This window comes from Podarcis raffonei, chromosome 3, assembly GCF_027172205.1.
Source record: "Podarcis raffonei isolate rPodRaf1 chromosome 3, rPodRaf1.pri, whole genome shotgun sequence".
NCBI classification, from domain to species: Eukaryota; Metazoa; Chordata; class Lepidosauria; order Squamata; family Lacertidae; genus Podarcis; species Podarcis raffonei.
The window spans coordinates 28,372,708-28,392,179 of record NC_070604.1 but is presented as its reverse complement, the minus strand read 5'-3'; the positions used below and the strand labels follow the sequence as shown (position 1 = coordinate 28,392,179).

At 43.4% G+C, this 19,472-nt stretch overlaps 1 long non-coding RNA gene across 1 annotated transcript; it reads left to right on the top strand.

Moving 5' to 3' along the window:
* Positions 1-16,980: 16,980 nt before the first annotated feature.
* Positions 16,981-18,064, top strand: LOC128410129 (uncharacterized). Its single transcript, XR_008329392.1, has 2 exons — positions 16,981-17,155; positions 17,848-18,064. It is a non-coding gene; the product is annotated as an uncharacterized LOC128410129 (long non-coding RNA).
* Positions 18,065-19,472: the final 1,408 nt, after the last annotated feature.

Genomic DNA, 19,472 nt, shown 5'->3' with positions numbered 1-19,472 from the left:
CATCGTTAGTTACTTATTTAAGCACAAAGTTATTTCCTTAAGCTGGAAGGAGAGATTCGTGCTTGACGTATGTACAGAAAGACAGTATAACCATTAAGGAAGCTATTTTTGTGGTAAAAGGACATTATTATGGTGTCCGTTCACCATTTCTGTATGTTCATCGTTTCCGTGATTTCTAGTCATCTATCCAAAGTCAGTTGTGAGTCATTTACCGTATTTTTCGCTCTATAGGACGCACCCAACCATAAGATGCACCTAGTTTTAGAGGGGGAGAAGAAGAAAAAAAAAATCTCTCCCTCTGCACAGCGCCCCTTCAGCGAAGCGGCAGGAGAAACGGAGCCCCTTCCATAACCATAAGACGCACACACGTTTCCCCTTAATTTTTGGAGGGGGAAAAGTGTGTCTTATAGAGCAAAAATTACGGTACTTCCTTGATAGAATGGAGGCCCCAAGAGCTACAGAGAGCCAGCATGTTAATTGGGGCAATTTTCTACTAACTGTTTGAAAATATTGCACTTTGCACTGACTACGCTTGTAGCATTACAAGAAGTTTTGTAAGGAGAACTATATGAAATGTTACAGAAAAAAGTTATGAGAGTGGATTTTAAGTTAAGGATTACTAAAAGTAATAGTTAAGATAGTGAAATGCAAGATCAAGAGATAAAGGTAGAAAATCACTAGACGTGGTTGCTGGAAGTCTTAGGCTTATAGCCAAAATGTTGTATAAGATAAGAGGAGATGTTCTGTTCTGTTTGGAAAACATTTGTAAAAACTAATAATATATATATATATATATATATATATATATATATATATATATATATATATATATATAACACATTGCACTTTGCAAGCAGCAAAACTGATGTGCATTAATTGGCATCCCAAGCAGGTATTGGCCTGATTTTCTCGGTACGACGTCTCCAAGCGACGTGAACACCCGGGGGAGGGGACAGATGAAAAATCAACTTTTCACTTATTTACAATTGGTTCCACTACCTACACAATATCTTGAGTCCTTTCTGAAGGTTCTTCTCCCAGAATGCTCTGTGGCACATCATGGCAGCATAGAGTATGATCCTATATCTGCTTGTTTCTTATAGAAATATACCACTTAATACCAAAAAGTCTATAGGCACCTACCTGGGATAAATCCCATTGAACTCAATGATGCTTACATCTTTGAGGAAGCATGCATACGATTGCACTGCTAGGTTGGCAGGAGCTGGGACAGAGCAACGGAAGCTCACCCCGTCATGCGGATTCGAACTGCCGACCTTCCAATCGGCAAACCACAGTGCCACCCGCATCCGATACCTCTACTATATGTAGGCTATAGAAGCTGTGATATATTGCTAGTAGCAATGTTCTTAACTTTCAACAAAATAATAATAATAATATTACATATTGCCCCCTCACGTGCCACATGAAAGTATTTGGACTCATGTTCACATCTTTGTGAATGTAAGCGTGCACAGAACATAAACTGTTCAACGTGTACATATGGACTTTCCTTAAGATCAGGGAGATGTTAACTCTTGCCCTCTCAGACTCCTTCTCCAAGATCTTATAGCTGAGCCAGAGTCCTTTTGGTTCAGCCACAAGAGAAGGCGTTTATACAGTATGTAGCTAGTTTAAAAAGCTGCCCTGTTGTGAATCTCTCCTGCAGACTAGCTTAGTCGGGTGCCTTCAATCTGAGTCTAATGCACTAGAAAGAATTTTTATTGGGTTGCTGTAAACAAACAAACAAATAAAAAACTAGACATTTTGTCAAATTTTAAAAATCCGCCTGGATAGAAATTTTAATCCTGAAAAAGAGGACGTGTCTGGATAAAAAGAAGATATATGGCAACCAGACCTGAAAAGGGGGGCATATGGCATCCTTACCTCTGACCCATTCCTCTTTACCCCCTGCCCCTCCCCATTTACTTTCCTATAATAAGCAATGGACTGTCTGGGAGTTGAGCAAATTGCTCAGTGCAAGATTCCTATTCTGTGGTTATTTACAGTGGTATCTCCAGTTACATACGCTTCAGGTTACAGACTCTGCTAACCCAGAAATAGTACCTCAGGTTAAGAACTTTGCTTCAGGATGAGAACAGAAATCGCACAGCAGAGGCATGGCGGCAGTGGGAGGCCCTATTAGCTAAAGTGGTACCTCAGGTTTCAGGTTAAGAACAGACCTCCAGAACGAATTAAGTTCTTAACCCGAGGTAGGTAAAGGTAAAGGGACCCCTAACCATTAGGTCCAGTCGTGACTGACTCTGGGGTTGCGACGCTTATCTCGCTTTATTGGCCGAGGGAGCCAGCGTACAGCTTCTGGGTCATGTGGCCAGCATGAATAAGCCGCTTCTGGCAAACCAGAGCAGCGCACGGAAACGCCGTTTACCTTCCTGCTGGAGCGGTACCTATTGATCTACTTGCACTTTGACATGCTTTTGAACTGCTAGGTTGGCAGGAGCAGGGACCGAGCAACAGGAACTCACCCCGTCATGGGGATTAGAACCGCTGACCTTCTGACTGGCAAGTCCTAGGCTCTGGTTTAACCCACAGCGCCACCCGCATCCCGACTAACCCGAGGTACCACTGTATTAATTTGTGAACTATTTGGTGCTGAAATCTTGAACACAAAGAAATAAGCGACAGACACTCCTGTGATTATAGGAGACCAGTTTTTATCCACTACCCAAAGGAAGATGAATCACCAAAAAATGCTGTTTTGCAAAAATTGTTGGAAGTTGATTGTACTTTTCACCTGGTCTCTAATCTCTATTAGAAACTGCTTCCAGGAGGAAGCAATATTTTAACTATTATATATTGTAATAAAAAGGCATAACTCAAGAGTCTTAAAAAGCATGCTTTTTTCTTCTTTCTTTCACACAACCTCCCTAAGCTGCTGGCTTATTTGCTCTTGGCTCCAAGTTTTCGCTGTCTTATCTCTTACAATCCTGGCACACAACAGAGTCCAGTGGGATTTTTTTTAAAGAACTGGAACTAACCATGTTTTCTTTTCCTAACAATGTACTTAGGGAGGAGACGGGAGCTAAGACAATGATGGTGTTGCCTTCTTGGGCAAGTTATCTCTATGGATCAGAGTGACCAAACTCTGACCACCACCACCCCCCAGATATGCAGGGGCTATTGGGAACTGAAATTCAACATCACCTGGGGGGTTGTAGGTTACACAGCCTTGCTATAGATTTATTTTTAAATCCTCCATGTTCACCCAATACAGTGATACCTTGGGTTACATATGCTTCAGGTTACATACACTTCAGGTTACAGACTCCGCTAACCCAGAAATAGTACCTCGGGTTAAGAACTTTGCTTCAGGATGAGAACAGCAATCGTGCAGCAGCAGCAGGAGGCCCCATTAGCTAAAGTGGTGCTTCAGGTTGAGAACAGTTTCAGGCTAAGAACGGACCCCCAGAACAAATTAAGTACTTAACCCGAGGTACCACTGCACAGGACTGAATTCAGTGCTGGAAAATATATGCCAATTTGCTACCTGCAGCCATTGCAAGAGGAGCCCCATGGCTCTGTCTTCCAGATGGGTGAAATTTTGTATTTAATCATTTGTAGCCAGCCAACATATTTAAAGGAGGCTTCAGTGACTGCAGCTGTTTTGTGCAGTTTGGCAAGAAAACAATATATTTGTTTAAGAAAAGTAACATCCAAGACCTCTTTGGGATATTTAAACCATTTTAGAAATGGCACAGGCTCCAGTTTGTTTTAAAAGTTTTGCAACCAGCAAATAAAAAATAATTTTATTACAGCTGTTGCTTAAATTATAGCCTTTCAGAATGACACACCAGAGGAGAAGAAAAGCACAACACAGTGAGGAGATCTTACGTGAGCACATGATAACTGGAAGAAACATTTTGACCCAAACATTATTGTAAAGTATACTTTTCTGATCCCCTCTGTGAACTTGGCTGCAGGGTGAGCTATACCCTCCCGGTGAGAAAGGCACAGTAAAATGTTTCTCTATGGCAAAAGTAATGTGCATATTAACTAGTGACCAATTCTATTTATCCTTCAGACTTGGGGGTTGTTCTTAGGGCTGCCCCCTCTTCCCAACCTCCATCTTATATCAGTTTATTAACAATTCAACTATGCAAAACATGTGCTAGGTACAATGTGAATACTTCCAAGACTAAGGTACTTGGACTCATAGGGAGGAATTTGATATTGTGTTTTTATGATCGTTCTATTACTGCAAGAATTTCTGATCTCCTCTTTCTTCCTGCTGTGCGCTGTTCTGGGTGTTCTCCTGGACCCTCCTGAGATAATTGGGGGGGGGGTGCCATGGAGGCAAAGCAGGGGAAAGACCCATTGTGTTAGCATACCACCCAACATTTCTCTGTTGAAAATAGGGACTTCCTATTCCGTATCCTCCAACTTTTCTCCGATGAAAATAGGGACATCCTATCATACCCTGTGAGGGACGCAGGTGGCGCTGGTTTGTTAAACCACAGAACCTAGGACTTGCCGATCAGAAGGTCAGTGGTTTGAATCCCTGCGATGGGGTGAGCTCCCATTGCTTGGTCCCAGCTCCTGCCAACCTAGCAGTTCGAAAGCATGTCAAAGTGCAAGTAGATAAATAGGTACCACTCCAGCGGAAAGGTAAACGGTGTTTCCGTGCGCTGCTCTGGTTCACCAGAAGTGGCTTAGTCATGCTGACCGCATGACCCAGAAGCTGTACGCCGGCTCCCTCAGCCAATAAAGTGAGGTGAGCGCCACAACTCCAGAGTCAGCCACGACTGGACCTAATGGTCAGGGGTCCCTTTACCTTTACCATACCCTCTAACATTTCTCCGATGAAAATTGTTGTTGTTGTTTAGTCGTTTAGTCATGTCCGACTATTCGTGGCCCCATGGACCAGAGCAAGCCAGGTACTCCTGTCTTCCTGATGAAAATAGGGGTGCCCTAAGGGAAAGCAGGACAGTCCGGGATCAAATCAGAAACTGGGACAACTTCTGTAAATCCGGGACTGTCCCTGGAAAATAGGGGGACACTTGGAGGGTCTGTGTCAGTGGGACTAATTGTGCTGGCTCCTGCAACTGGTCAGATGGATCTGGTCTATGGTGTTCCATAGTGTCAGGAGTGCGTACAGGAGCCAGGCCCTGTGACCAGTAGGGCTTCACAGGGCTGGGGCCTTCCTCAGTTTGTTCTGGAGAGGCAAGGCATAGGTGAGGCCGCTTGGTAACTCACTGCACCTGGTGGCAAGAGCCGGGAAGGGATATAAGGTCAGCATTTCCCTTAGGCTCTTTGCCACAGCAACACCTTTCCTGCCTTGCTTTGTGTGGCTTCTTGCTTCCTGATCCTCGGACCTCGGCTTCCTGACTCCCTGCTTCTTGCCCCTCAGACGCTTGACTTCGTGATTCCTTGCTTCTCACTTCTCGGACCCTTGACTTCGTGACTCCTTGCTTCCTGACCCCTGACTTCTAGACTCTCATTCCTGCTCCCACCCCACCATCTTGCCCCCGGTCCCGACGTCCTCAGCCAGGACTTCGATCGCCCGTAGACCGGACCATGATACATGGTGTGAACACAATTGAGCAAGAGCCACAGGGGAAAAGAGCAACCACAGTCCCTGTATCTTTCTGCAGGAAGAGACAAATTGACAGACATTCAGTCATTCAAATTAAGTAGCCACACATCCACGGGCTACTGAACAAATAAAAATATTAGATTTCATGTGCCATATCACATTAATCATCCGCACAAAACAGAGCAAACAGAATAAAAGCAAGAAAGCTTCCCCGCTCCAATAAAAGCATTGGCATACAGAAGGATTTCACATACCCATCACCCCTGGCCTGGGAGGAAGAGAAGAAAGTGAATAAAGACCAGTTGGGCTGATACAAAATTGCTCAGAAAACAATTTCCTGACAATTTTTTATATTCTTCATATCTTTTTTCCCCCCCTGCCTCTCCCTGAACTGTTGGAGATTTTCATTTTTCCCCCAGGGAAGATTTGGCAAAACGGTCCTACCAATGTCACCAACTTTGGCTGGCATTCAACTGGGTTTTATACAAAGAAGTTCCATTAAAATTAATGAGCATGACTACGTTGGGTCCATTAATTTCAAGTATGCACCATGTTGGAATTTGACCTAGTGAGGATTTACTATTGGGGTACTTGCAGATACGATCATGGTTTCACTGTATTTTTTTTAAAATCTGCAATTTTTTCGTACTTTATTTTTCCTTGACCCTGTTTCTGGTTGTGAGAATTTTGGGAAGTGCATTATCTTTTTTCTTTTGAATATTTGTTGAATTTTATAACAATTAATGATACAAATCTCATTTTCATCATGTTATTTACAAATAACTTGGGAAGCGCATTATCCAGTAGTCCTAAATAAAAGCACACCAAAGCTTGTCTGTTGAACCTTCCCACCCCCGCTTTTCTTCTGGCTTGGTTGGACGTTCTCCCCCAGCCTCAGAGGTAGCAGAAATAGGTTTACACGTCGCGGGTCATAACCTAGGTGGGGTTCTTGCTTGTTTATTTCTTTGCAAGCAAGTTTCATGGGAGTTGGCTACGAAGGAGGAAGAAAAACTGTTTTAAGCTGCAACGGTGGCTCCCACAATCCCATAGTTAATTATGGCATTTGAGTGCAAGTCGGGTGGGGTAAAAGAAAGTGTTGAAGGATTATGCAGCAGTGGGGAATTGGCTGGATCCCTTAACTGCTCATTTGCAGACGTTTTCGCATGAGTCTGCTTGCAGATGTATAGTAAACCTTGGTGAAGAAAGCCTACTTTATTGTCACGGAAAGGACGAAGAAGGGAACAAAGTTGTTCTAAAGTTCCTGTTAAAATACATGTTTTGTAGAAGTTCGAACATTATTTGTGAAGGCTCAAAGCAAGAAATAGGAAGCGTTTATTTCATGTTGGGGCAGATGATTGTTGTTTCTGATTGTATAAATGCTGCCGTGGGTCATTTTCTCCTCAACCCCAAGCCTCATTACTCAACCCCCACCATCCGGTCTCTAGAAGAATAGCTCTCTTGGTGACGGATTTATTCCAGCCAAAAATGTACATAAACACAAACTTGCTTTACAAGTGTTCTGCAGTCATGTTTGGTACATTTTCCATCCTCTGCATGACAGAAAAACCTTCCACTATCATACTTGGCTGAAATATTATATTGCAAACATTTTTTTTCATGACCTCCGAAGCCTACAGACATTTGGATGTTTAAATACTTAATTGGTGCTGCCTCTACTAGAGTCGCTTACTGAATGCAACCACATACTCCATTTGTTAAGTCATAGACAACTACAAGAAGGGTTGTTAAATAATAGCTTGGATGAGAGCAAACTTGAAATCAAGCTCCCTTTGGATTTCATCCTGACATAAGATGACATACAAATCAAAACCATTTATAGACACATCGTAAAGCTTGTTCTTCTTGACATTCAGGTCAAACACTTTGTATGCACTTCATTTTTAAGAAAGTATTTGTAGAGGCCCAACCAATAGAAGTTTTAATAAGCTTTTCAGAATTCCTTGTATAGTATATTCATAGCTGTCAAGTGTCCCTTATTTGAAGGGACAGTCCCTTATTCCAGCACCATGTCCTGCTGCTGTCCCTTATTGATAGATGTCCCTTAAATGTCCCTTAAATGATGTCCCTTAAATTTCAAAGGAAGCAGCTCCTCTCCCTCCCTCCCTGCCGGCCAGGGAGGAGGGAGGCTCCAACTGTGTTGCTTGGCTGTGTTGCTCACCCAATAAGAAGTCTAAGAACGACTGGGGGGGGAGCTTGCATGCCTTGTGTGTGGCTAGTTAATGCAAGCTGAGGGGTTTTTTGAATGCTGGGCGCCATTTTGTTGCACGTGCTGCTGCAAACTTTGCAGTGCAAAGCCAGGCTGGGGAGCCATCTTAAGTTGAGGCTGCATAGGCCTTGTGGTGCATGTGATTCAGATTCTATTCAGTTGAACCTCTGGTTACAAAGTTGGTTGGACAGTGTTCTCGAAGCTACTAGCATGAGTTTGACCAGACTGCAGGAGGACAGGAAGACTGGAGTGCCTGGAACAGGTGAGGCTGCAGGTCCCTTATTTTCAAGGCTGCTGGTCCCTTATTTTCAAATCTGTATGTTGACAGCTATGAGTATATTGTTATAGATTGGGGGGAACCCCCAAGCCTAGAAATTAATAAATGATAGGATTTTTATTATTGGGGATGTGAAGGCAAAAATGCAAACTGAAGAAGAATTCCTGGGCTAGCCTATGCAAAAGGACCTGGCCAAGCTAAGGCCATTATTAAGAAACAATACAGGAGCCACTGAGAACCATTTTTAATGCAAGAGAACTATCCTTCCCGCTTACCCTGAGGTATTAGCAGAGACTGGGGGTTTGGAAGGTTGCCAGGGTAACTGGATGTGAGGTTACAAGAAAAGAGAGGTTTTAGCAAGGTGTTCTGGAAGGAAGAAGGGGGAAGAAGAAAGACTGGGATCCATCTTGGGCAGGCTGGCTGAAGGCTGGCTGGGAGAGATGCCTTGGACTCCAGAACTGCATTGCTGTGGGGAACAAGCCCTTCTCGAAATGACCATGCATGAAGAGCTGAACTCTCTCCATGCAGACTGAAGGTGTAAATGGGTGAATAAACCATATTTCTTAAAGCTACGACAGCCTCCGCCATGTCTCAATTCTTCAAAGGACCACAGACTCCATGGGCTCTTGCCTCCGCTCAGTAGAGAGAGGGGGAGACATCAGAATTTTGTAACAATATTTATATACTCTGGTGAAGCACATGTTAAGAGTACAGTGGTACCTCGGGTTACATATGCTTCAGGTTACAGACTCCGCTAACCCAGAAATAGTACCTCGGGTTAAGAACTTTGCTTCAGGATGAGAACAGAAATTGTGCTCCGGCGGCACGGTGGCAGCGGGAGACCCCCATCAGCTAAAGTGGTGCTTCAGGTTAAGAACAGTTTCAGGTTAAGAATGGACCTCCGGAACAAATTGAGTTCTTAACCTGAGGTACCACCGTAGTTCTATGACCCTTTACCTTTAAAACACCATTATGGAAAGCAGCTACACGTGGCTTCGTATTGCTCAGAATATAGTGGAAAAAGTAAGAAACGGCTATTTAAGCCAGCCATTTCTCCTGCTCAAAATCACCCTTCACCCATTGACTCATCTCCTAAGAGATGAAACATAAAACAAGTAATGTTTTGTGTGAAACTAACATTAGAATGGTAAGTCAAACTCGAAGGGAACGTGATCCCCTAAGGTGAGAGCATTCATTCCATTGTCCAGACACCAAATGGAGGGATCTGACCCCAATCAAGACTTATCAATGCACACTAGCTGAAGATATCACTCCAGACAATTGCTGAGTTCTACTTCCATCTAGGATTGTGATTTTACGTGAAAGATTGCAGTGCGCAAGCAGTACAGAGAATCCAAGAACAAAGCAGAATCCCACATCGACCAACATTCACACAGCAAAGAAGTGCAGACGTCAAGAGCTGTAGAGATGTTGGAGAAACATTTCCTCACCCAGCCCATTCCCAACGTGCTCATTCTTAACTGAGGGGGATGACCCTATGAGAACCGTCTTCTTGGAATGTTTTGGTTTGTAGCCTGATTGAATCTTGGACAAGATACCCCGCGAAAAATAGCAGCTTACCAATCATAGTTGTTGATTTCAGATTTATCACCACCCTCCGAAAGGGAATATTCCCCGATGCTGTAGCTTCCCAGCCTAAGAAAAGCAGCCAGAGGTGAAGTAATATGAAGCATGATTGGGCCCCGTGAGCCCATCTGCTCTCTTCTCTTCATTTCCCGTGTACGAATATGTCAGTGGCGGATAATAGTATCTCTTCTTACATTTTCTCGCACTCATCAACTTATACCTGCTTAGAGACTTGACATTTAAAACGCTGGAGCTACGCTGTTCACGGAATGACAGACCCTAAATCAAACTTTATCTGAGCGCATGTCTTTCTGTCAATGTTAAGCGGTAGTAGCTATTCCAGTTAGCGAGAACCAGAAGCTGTGTTTTACTTGTTGCCCAAGTTCTTGCTCACTTCGATAGATGCATCCCTAATTTTGGGATTGCGAGAGCCTTCAGTTTCAACATCTGGGAGGGAAATAATGGTGTGAGGACCCTTAATATTTGATCCCTAAATGTTTTAAAGGGTCCGATTCCAAGGCTCATTCCAATAAAGTCAGCATCGCACGTGAAACTTAAGCCAACTGGAATAACTGTTTCTGGTGTGGCAGCCGCTGTGGTAGTTGTCTGGCTGCCAGCGGCACACACACATAGTGGGCAAGTAGATTGGTTTACTCCACGTTGCAGCAAGACTCAAAGAGCCACCAGAGGGGTTGTATGACTCAATCTCTCACACGCTCCTTTTACCACCTCTCACAGCAACCATTAAAACACACTGCAGGAAAACTCCCCGAGTCCACCTTGGCTCTAGCATCACCGGTGCTAGAGGATTAATCACAAGCTACTGTTTCAAAAGAAGAAGAAAACGGGCAGCTGGCTGCCAAATTTCTCCCTAAACCAGAGCTTTTGTTTTTGCAGTCACACCTTCTCACTAGGCCATCGGCAAAGGCGAGAGCAGCGCTCCCCGTGCCAAGAGAGGTAAACAAAAATAGAAATGCGCACAGAATTATGAGGCCGATTGACTGTGGCAGGTGGGGTTTGGCAGTCTGGTTCCGATTTTCAAGCAGGGGATTAAAGCCAAAACCAAGGCATTGCCACAGTAAATTAACCATATTCCAACAGTTATGTGGCTCATTTCTTTTCACTTCTACTTTCATTTTACATTAGCAACGTTTGGCACGTCTGACTTTAAAAGCCATCATTTCTATTTCAGAAGCAATGCAGAGAAAGGTTTATTCCCCTGTGTGATGCTACAGCCCCTTTTGGTTCGACCACCAATTTTCTGGGGACGGAGTGAAAAACGAGCATGCTCATTGTCCTATAAATTTTTTTGTAAACTGACCAGGACATGCCTGGAGGGGTAATAGGTTTGCAGATCACATCAGCCAAAAATACCTCATATCTTCTCCCCCTTCCCCTCATCCTGTGCTTGCTACCCTGATATATTCAACCAAATTCCTGGAAATCTATGGATTTTAAATTGTAAACCTTCCAGAGTTGTTGTTGTTGCTGTTGTTGCTGTTGTTGTTATTTCAGACCCTATCTTCCTCTCCAGAGAGAGCCCAGCTGGCTCACAATAGTACAATGACATTTGTACAATGACACACCCAACAATCGGTGATTGTTTTTTAAAATTGTGTTTTAATGTTGTAGCCTGCCCTGGGACCTTCAGCTGAAGGGTGGGCAATTCATCATCATCATCATCATCATCATCATCAATTTAAAACAAGCTGGTCTATAACATACTGCAGGTAGCAGACGAAACCAGCAGTGTAAAAACTTCATAAAACAATTGGCCCAAAAGCTGGATAAGTAAGGAAATCTTCACATGTTTATGCATTAATGTAAAGAGGAGAACGGTCTGATTTCTCTTGAGAGAGAGTAATATAGCCAGGGTGCCACCACTGAGAAAGTCCTATCTGTGCTTTTTGGTGTGGTGAGAGGAACTGTCCACATGGAAATAATTCCCTTGGGAATAGGTTAAGACCTACGCTGAGAATTCTGTTTAGATTCAACAATCATTCAGTGAATGCTTACACTGTTTGAAGAAGAAAGATAAAGGATGCTGCAATGTTTAGGCAAATGATTAGATTAGTGCTAATTTCCATGCTATTTCCTTCCAGTTATTCTACCTTTCCTCCTTTAATTATTACAGAACTTGAAAGCTCAGGTTTTGTTGCCAAATTTTCATTTATTTCCCCTCTCATTCTGTTGCTGCTGGGTTTTGAGTCTTTCCCCAATATTTCACATCACATATTCTCACAAATACAGTCGTATATGACGTTTGTTATTTTTGTTGGGAGGCATTTGGTGTGTATTTGTTAATAAAAACGCAGCAATACCTATTTGTACTTCTGAATTTTTAGCCAGCATGTTCTTAATCTGCAGCCAACTCTTTTGCCTCTGTGCAACCACTAGATACAGAAATGACTTCCAACTTTTATCCCATACTTTCCAGTATTTATACTCTAAGCAGAGACAGGTTTAGGGAGTGTGACTGGTTTGCTGCAGGAGGAGCTTCGACAATGACTTAGGTGAGAGGCGGTGGCGTTGCAGGGGGTGCTGCTGAAATTCGAAACCCCAAGGTCCCCCACTGCTCTAGGTTTTTCTTATTGCTATGGGCTACCTTACATTCATGGGACGCGGGTGGCGCTGTGGTTAAACCACAGAGCCTAGGACTTGCCAATCAGAAGGTTGGCGATTCAAATCCCCGCGACGGGGTGAGCTCCCATTGCTCGGTCCCTGCTCCTGCCAACCTAGCAGTTCGAAAGCACGTCAAGGTGCAAGTAGATAAATAGGTACCGCTCCAGCGGGAAGGTAAACGGTGTTTCCGTGCGCTGCTCTGGTTCGTCAGAAGCGGCTTAGTCATGCTGGCCACATGACCCGGAAGCTGTACGCTGGCTCCCTCGGCCAATAAAGCGAGATGAGCGCTGCAACCCCAGAGTCGGCCACGACTGGACCTAATGGTCAGGGGTCCCTTTACCTTACCTTACCTTCATAAGTAGCTTATTGGCATGCATGGGGGCGCTGCAGTGGGGAGAAGATGCAGGAAATCCCCCTTGCATTGTTGCATGTTGAGTCTGCTGGGTACAACATCAACAGTTTAAAGGTACAGGATGAAGTTCTCTTACTGAAGAGAACTTGTCTACAATTCTAAACTGCCTGAATGGGAGACTGCCTTGGGGACTGTTACGGAAATTACAGGAGGGGGGGCACATCTTTAAAGTTGTTAAATGTTACAAATATTATGCATAAATGTATCCTTTTGACTTGACAACTCAGGGAAGTTACCTAGCTTTAACAATCGTATAAAATCAATTCCTTTGCCAGTTTCCTCCATTTCAAAACTATTTTGCCCTTGGAAAAATGACTCTTTTCCTGCCACCTCCCCAAGCGTGAGGACATGTATACACACCTCCTACCCCAGGAAGTGCCCAGAGGTGACAATTGCTGAGCTGATTGTTTGCCAAGGAAAGCCTAATCCCATCACCAGACTTGCCAAGGGGTCCAGACATGCAAAGGAAGTTCTATTGAACTTTGGGTGGTGGGACTTCAGAGGTGTTTGCCTATGCTAATCTTATACCTGGGTCTTGCCCTGACATGTCTGCTTATGCTAATCTTGTACCAAAGACTTGTCTGGACATGTTTGCCTAGGTTAAGCTAGTGTAACCTCTGTCTACCCCTCCCCTTTTGTGACATGTCAGTGATGTAGCAGTGATGTAGCAATGATGCTGTACGAACTGTATTCTGGGATATGGTAGGAAAGTTTTAAGTCATTGTCACCCCATCCTCAGGGTTCAAAATTCCTCTTTGAACCTGTTGCTCAATAAACTTTGGTCTACAGCTATTTGCTCCGGTTGGTGGCTGGACTCCTTCCTTTATTCCACAGGGACCCGCAGGCTCTGCCCGACGAGCTGGGTGACTGAGCAGCCTTGCACCTAGATTTTTCCATAACTCGGACCATATGGAGGAACTTAAACGCTTTGGTGGAACAACAGGATAGAAGGCAAAGAATATATACTGCATTGAACAACACTGCATTTCTTTGCTATGAAAGCTGCACAATGGTATCTTTAAATACAGTACATCCAGTTCTTGTTTTTCCTCAATTCAGCCAAACCAACTGAAATTAGAATATTATTTTCTAGGCCACAATTTACAGCAGTAATTAATCCATTGCATATAAATTTATGTCCCATGTAATATGTTTAAACCAGGCTCCTAGCAAAACAAAATAATTTATACTTAAAAGCTATGGTTTTTATGGAAATTTGAATCCCAGTTATTAACAGCCATTGATCAAGAAACTAATAATAACAACAAAAGCGGATGTATTCTAAGCTGGTATAAATCAGCTGGATAATAAGACTAGCATTATATAATTAAAAATAAAGCCCTGCTATTCCATTTGCAGCCCTACCTATAAAATATAAAGATCTGAAAGAGTTAATGGGCTTCAATAGCTCTTATAATAGGCCAAGCTATTTTTGTGGAAACAATGAACTCTGTTCACCTGCAATTTGATTTTTAAAAATGGAAAGAAAAAAAGTCAATGCCTAAATTTAAATCCCGTCTACAGTCTGGAAAGATTGTTTTGTGAGACCAGTACATTTGTGTCCTTTTTTAAAAAAAAACATTTCCTGAAGATGACTTTGAGTGAGTGCTGCTGAATTTGCATCCTTAATATAATCAGCCTTTAGGGAGTTCAAGGAAAGATTTTAATATCCATAGAGAAATTGAGTATTATTCAGCTATCTGTTAAAAGTGCACTTCAAGAGCATTTCAGTCTGTATGGGATGGTCTTACACAGTGCTATTTTTCTAGAAAAAAAGGTTTTTTAACTCACCCTGAACACCTCCCTTGTTCTCTTAAAATGGCAATAGTACCCACTTGCTTGCCAGAACTGAGTTCCAGTGAGTTCTGGCTGGGAAAAAAGCTCTGGTCCTACACACTCTGATCCAGCTCCAATAATGTTCTATCCCAGAGACAGGAAACTTATGACTTTCCAGATGTTATTGAACTACAAATCCCATCATACACATACACACACACACACCAGTCAACCTCATTTTTGTGGAGCAGAAACAACTGGATGCAAAACTATTATGTGTGATAGTTCACTTTTTGAAGAATACTGGCTACGTTGCATAGCAACCAGCTTCCAGAACCAACTGGCATTTTCTTATTGATAGCAGTAATTTTATCTATACCCTGCCCATCTGTCTGGGTTGCCCCAGTTTCTTTGGGCGGCTTCCAACACAGGAAAAAGGGAAGAAAATTTAAAGATTTATTGCAACATATCTTCTTTTATTGAAGAATAGACACTAGAATTGTGTTCCATATACCCAAGAAAAGGTAAAAATGCTTAGACATAAATACTTACCCTCTATGTTGTTCTTTTCAGTGGTAGCACCCCATATATGGTGCAGCATTTTGTATCTTTTAATAATTATAATACAAAATTATATAAAAATAATACAACATACAGAGGTTCTATGTTTAATTATAAGAACATTTGAAATCCTGAACAGTTATTACAAGGAAAAAATGGTTCATCTTATGCACCTCTTTGTCTTTAAACTTTTTCTATCTTCGTTCAAGGATCTTTGGTTGTGCCTCTCTGACCCACATGTAACTTGTTCGTTTATTCATCATCATCATCATTTATTGTATGAAATAAAAATTGTTTCTTTTCTCTGCTTATAAACACATTTCATGTAGGCGAATAGACGTGCCTTGAAAACCCTTATTTTTGTGAAATTTTGGCTGGCTTTTATTTGTGACACTTCAGTTGGCCTAGTAAAAGTATTACCCTACTTTGGATTTTGGACTTTTTTAGGAGTCAGCACAGCTACCTTTAATTCTTTGTGTAACCTGGAAATATATTTTCAGATGAAGAGCAAGTAGTAACCTCTACTAGCCTATTAATAATTTTTTTACTATCCTTGACCATTAAAGTGACATATTGACAACATAAGGGTGCCGCCAAACAGTCAGTATTTTGCATTTACCCAAAATGGCACCATCAACACACAAGAAGACAGTAGACTTGCAGGGACCCCAAAGTTGGTAGAAGTACAAAAAAATTTTTTAGGGAAAATACCCTAAGGCTGGGGGGGACCCCAAAACAGCCTTCTGGAATCTGCTCAGTGGCTCCATGGGATGTTTGCTGACAGATGGAATGCAACAACTGGAATGCTGACTGGGTGCTACTCCACACTGCCACATTTTGTTGCAGGCCCCACTTGTCCAATGTGTTAAAGGTAAAGGTGAAGGGACCCCTGACCATTAGGTCCAGTCGTGACCGACTCTGGGGTTGCGGCGCTCATCTCGCTTTATTGGCCGAGGGAGCCGGCATACAACTTCCGGGTCATGTGGCCAGCATGACTAAGCCGCTTCTGGGGAATCAGAGCAGCACACGGAAATGCCGTTTACCTTCCCGCTGGAGCGGTACCTATTTATCTACTTGCACTTTGATGTGCTTTCGAACTGCTAGGTTGGCAGGAGCAGGGACCGAGCAACGGGAGCTCACCCCATTGCAGGGATTTGAACTGCCAACCTTCTGATCAGCAAGCCCTAGGCTCTGTGGTTTAACCCACAGCGCCACCCACTTCCCTTGCTGTTCTTTAGGACCTCCGTATTTTAAATGTTCACTAAGACTGTCATGGAGCATTATCAGTACAGAATGCAGATGCTGATGAGAAAGTCTACTTACATCTCCATCCACTTCTCTCTCACTCGCTGAATGATCAAACCAAATGGGATTGCTATGCCTCTAGAGCCCCAGCGACCAAGGAGCCAGCAGAGGGAGGTGTCACAATGAAGGGCGTGTCACAAGGACCTCCGCAACCTAGCAACCACCAGCACTCAACTGACACTACTAAGTTTGCTTATCTGGCTTTCAATCCATGTTCAGCCCCAACACATTTTAAAAGGGAATCAGATCACCCAAAGGCCTGGTTAATAAGGAATGCTTTTGCCTGGTGCCTAAAAGTATATAATAAAGGCGCCAGGCAAACTTTCCTGGGAAGAGCATTCAACAGATTGGGAGTCACTGCAGAGAAGGCCCATCAAAAGGTGAGAAATGGGACTCACAGTACTAGGCTCTGTGGTTTAACCCACAGTGCCACCCGCGTCCAGTGTTATACGGTGTTAAATACCATTGGTCTAATCATTTAATACAGTTCCATCTTGCTGAAAGGCAGCAGGCTGGGGGCTGGGCTGGTCAGTGCCTGGATGGGAGGTTGTACAGTGCCTTGAGTTCAGTGTTGAGAGAAAGGATGTAAATGTACTAAATTCAGTGGGAAATCAAGTGGCTCACTTTTATTCTTCAGAGCATGCAAACTTACAATTCCATCCACTTTGTATAAAAAGCAAGCAATTATTGTTGCTGTTTTCATGTGGCTATTGCCTTGCTATTCATCATCCTGGCCAGTGGTTAGCATCCTGTCTATTTGAGCGGAAACGGATTTCTTTCAGCACATTTTCCTCAGTTTTCAAGCTCTGCAGCATGGATTGAAATGCAAAGCAGGTAAGCTCCCACCCAGCATCAGTTCTAACAGAAACCTATCTACACACACATACAAGCCATACCAGCACAACACAGGACATTTCAAGAGCAGGGAGGTTTGGGATGAGTTGGCTGGTGATCCACTAGATCCTGAGCTGGGTCTCACTACTTTCGTGAGACAACATTGGATCCAGTCCATGTAACAGCCCAGGCTTGATGCAATTATTGGCCTGGATTGATCCCTAAAATCCTACCCTGTTTTTACCATGGCCACATTGCGTGGCAGGGCTGCAGATGGGGCAAAGTAGGGAAGCTAAGATTGTGCCCTAAACTGGCAAAAGCTAGTGCCTCTGTTAGCATGCTGGGGTTTTGCTGCGGAGACCTGGATTCACATCCCTGTTCAACTGAGAAGTTCAAGAGTCCTTCACTGTCTGAACCCTGCCTTCCTCACCTGGTTATCTTTACGAGGATAAAGTGAGGTGCGTCACAGTCATGTATATCATCTTCAGTTCATGCGCTCCATTAGATGACATCTTTGTTCCTCGATGATGCACCTCCCAAGAATCCCCCTCTGCTACATCACTGCCTACCCTGCTCTCGTAACCTCGGCTTCTCTGTTTCCCGTCAAAACTTTACATGAGTCAGGGAAACACACAACAACAACAACCATGGCCGGTTTTCAAACTCAGATTAAGTACTTATTTTTATCACAGGCTTGAGCTAATTTCCTTAAACCATCGTCACAAAATCGCAATGCCCAGGGGGATACTGTCTTGAATGCAGTCCTTACTGACAGATGGAAGATTCCTTCCTTAAAGCTTGTAAGCTCAAGGCTGACAAGAGACCTTTGGGGAACAATACTATTTCTTTCTAAGGCAGTACCAGCTACAGGTCAATTGTCATACTAACTAAAAACAAACAAAGAAAACAGCCATGTTCCTGTTGCCTTGTCTGGGCTCCTTCATTTTCATCCGAAGGGAGCATACAAGCAATACCGCAAATTAGCAAAACTGCCTATTATTTTTGCAGATGAGCATTTTGACCTCATTTGCCGTTGTCCGGCCTTCCTTTGATAGAAATATTTGTGTTCCTTGCTCTCGGCCATTTCCCCTCCTCCCTCAGAGCTCTTAACCATGCATTAAAGAAGAAAACTGGTAACCTTCAGGGATGCAGCTACTTACCTCCTAAACCACAATAATTAATCCCCAGTGGGTAACAAATACTACGCAATTTATTCTTATTTGGCTGCAGCTTGAAGGGACCTGGACTCTGAATTAGCAAACGCTTGGCGTTCAATCTGGAAAGCATATGTTTCCCTTCCATCATTCAATCCATCAAAATGCCAACCAGCTCTGGCTGCCGGCCCCCCTCCCCATCCAAAAGAGGGAAAAAAGAAAAGAAAGAAAAGGTCTGGGAATGGCACTTTTTGATATTACTCATTAACATTAATGTCTTGGTATAAAGATATGTTTTATTTGCAGGTAACCAACAGGCTCATGGGCATCTGGGAACACTTTGAATGATTGCCAAAAGTCAGGGAGGAGGAGGGAAGAAAGAAAGAAACGTCGGTCAACTAATGATCAACATCCCCTTTTAATCAGATGAAGCTGTTGCAATGTGTCAATCCTCTAGGGAAACAAGGACCTTTCACCTCACCAAAGCCTGCAGTAGCATTTACCTATCCTTTTGCTTTGTGAGAAGACCAGTGGGTGAGGGCACGTTCGGGCACGCATCTGATACATTGCATGTAGCCGTTGAATCTGATGAGTTTAGACAAAGGATGATAGAGTCCATCACAGGGGGTTGCAAACCTCATCACAGCAAACATGATTTACCGTATTTTTTGCTCTACAGTGGTACCTCGGGTTACATACGCTTCAGGTTACATGCGCTTCAGGTTACACACTCCGCTAACCCAGAAATAGTACCTCGGGTTAAGAACTTTTCTTCAGGATGAGAACAGAAATCGTGCTCTAGCTGCGCAGCAGCAGCAGGAGGCCCCATTAGCTAAACTGGTGCTTCAGGTTAAGAACAGTTTCAGGTTAAGAACGGACCTCCAGAACGAATTAAGTACTTAACCCGAGGTACCACTGTATAAGACTCACTTTTTCCCTCCTAAAAAGTAAGGGGAAATGTGTGCGCGTCTTATGGGGAGAATGCAGGTTGCGCAGCTATCCCAGAAGCCAGAACAGCAAGAGGGATCGCTGCTTTCGCTGCACAGCGATCCCTCTTGTTCTGGCTTCTGGGATTCAGAATATTTTTTTTCTTGTTTTCCTCTTCCAAAAACTAGGTGCGTCTTATGGTCTGGTGCGTCTTATGGAGCGAAAAATACGGTAGT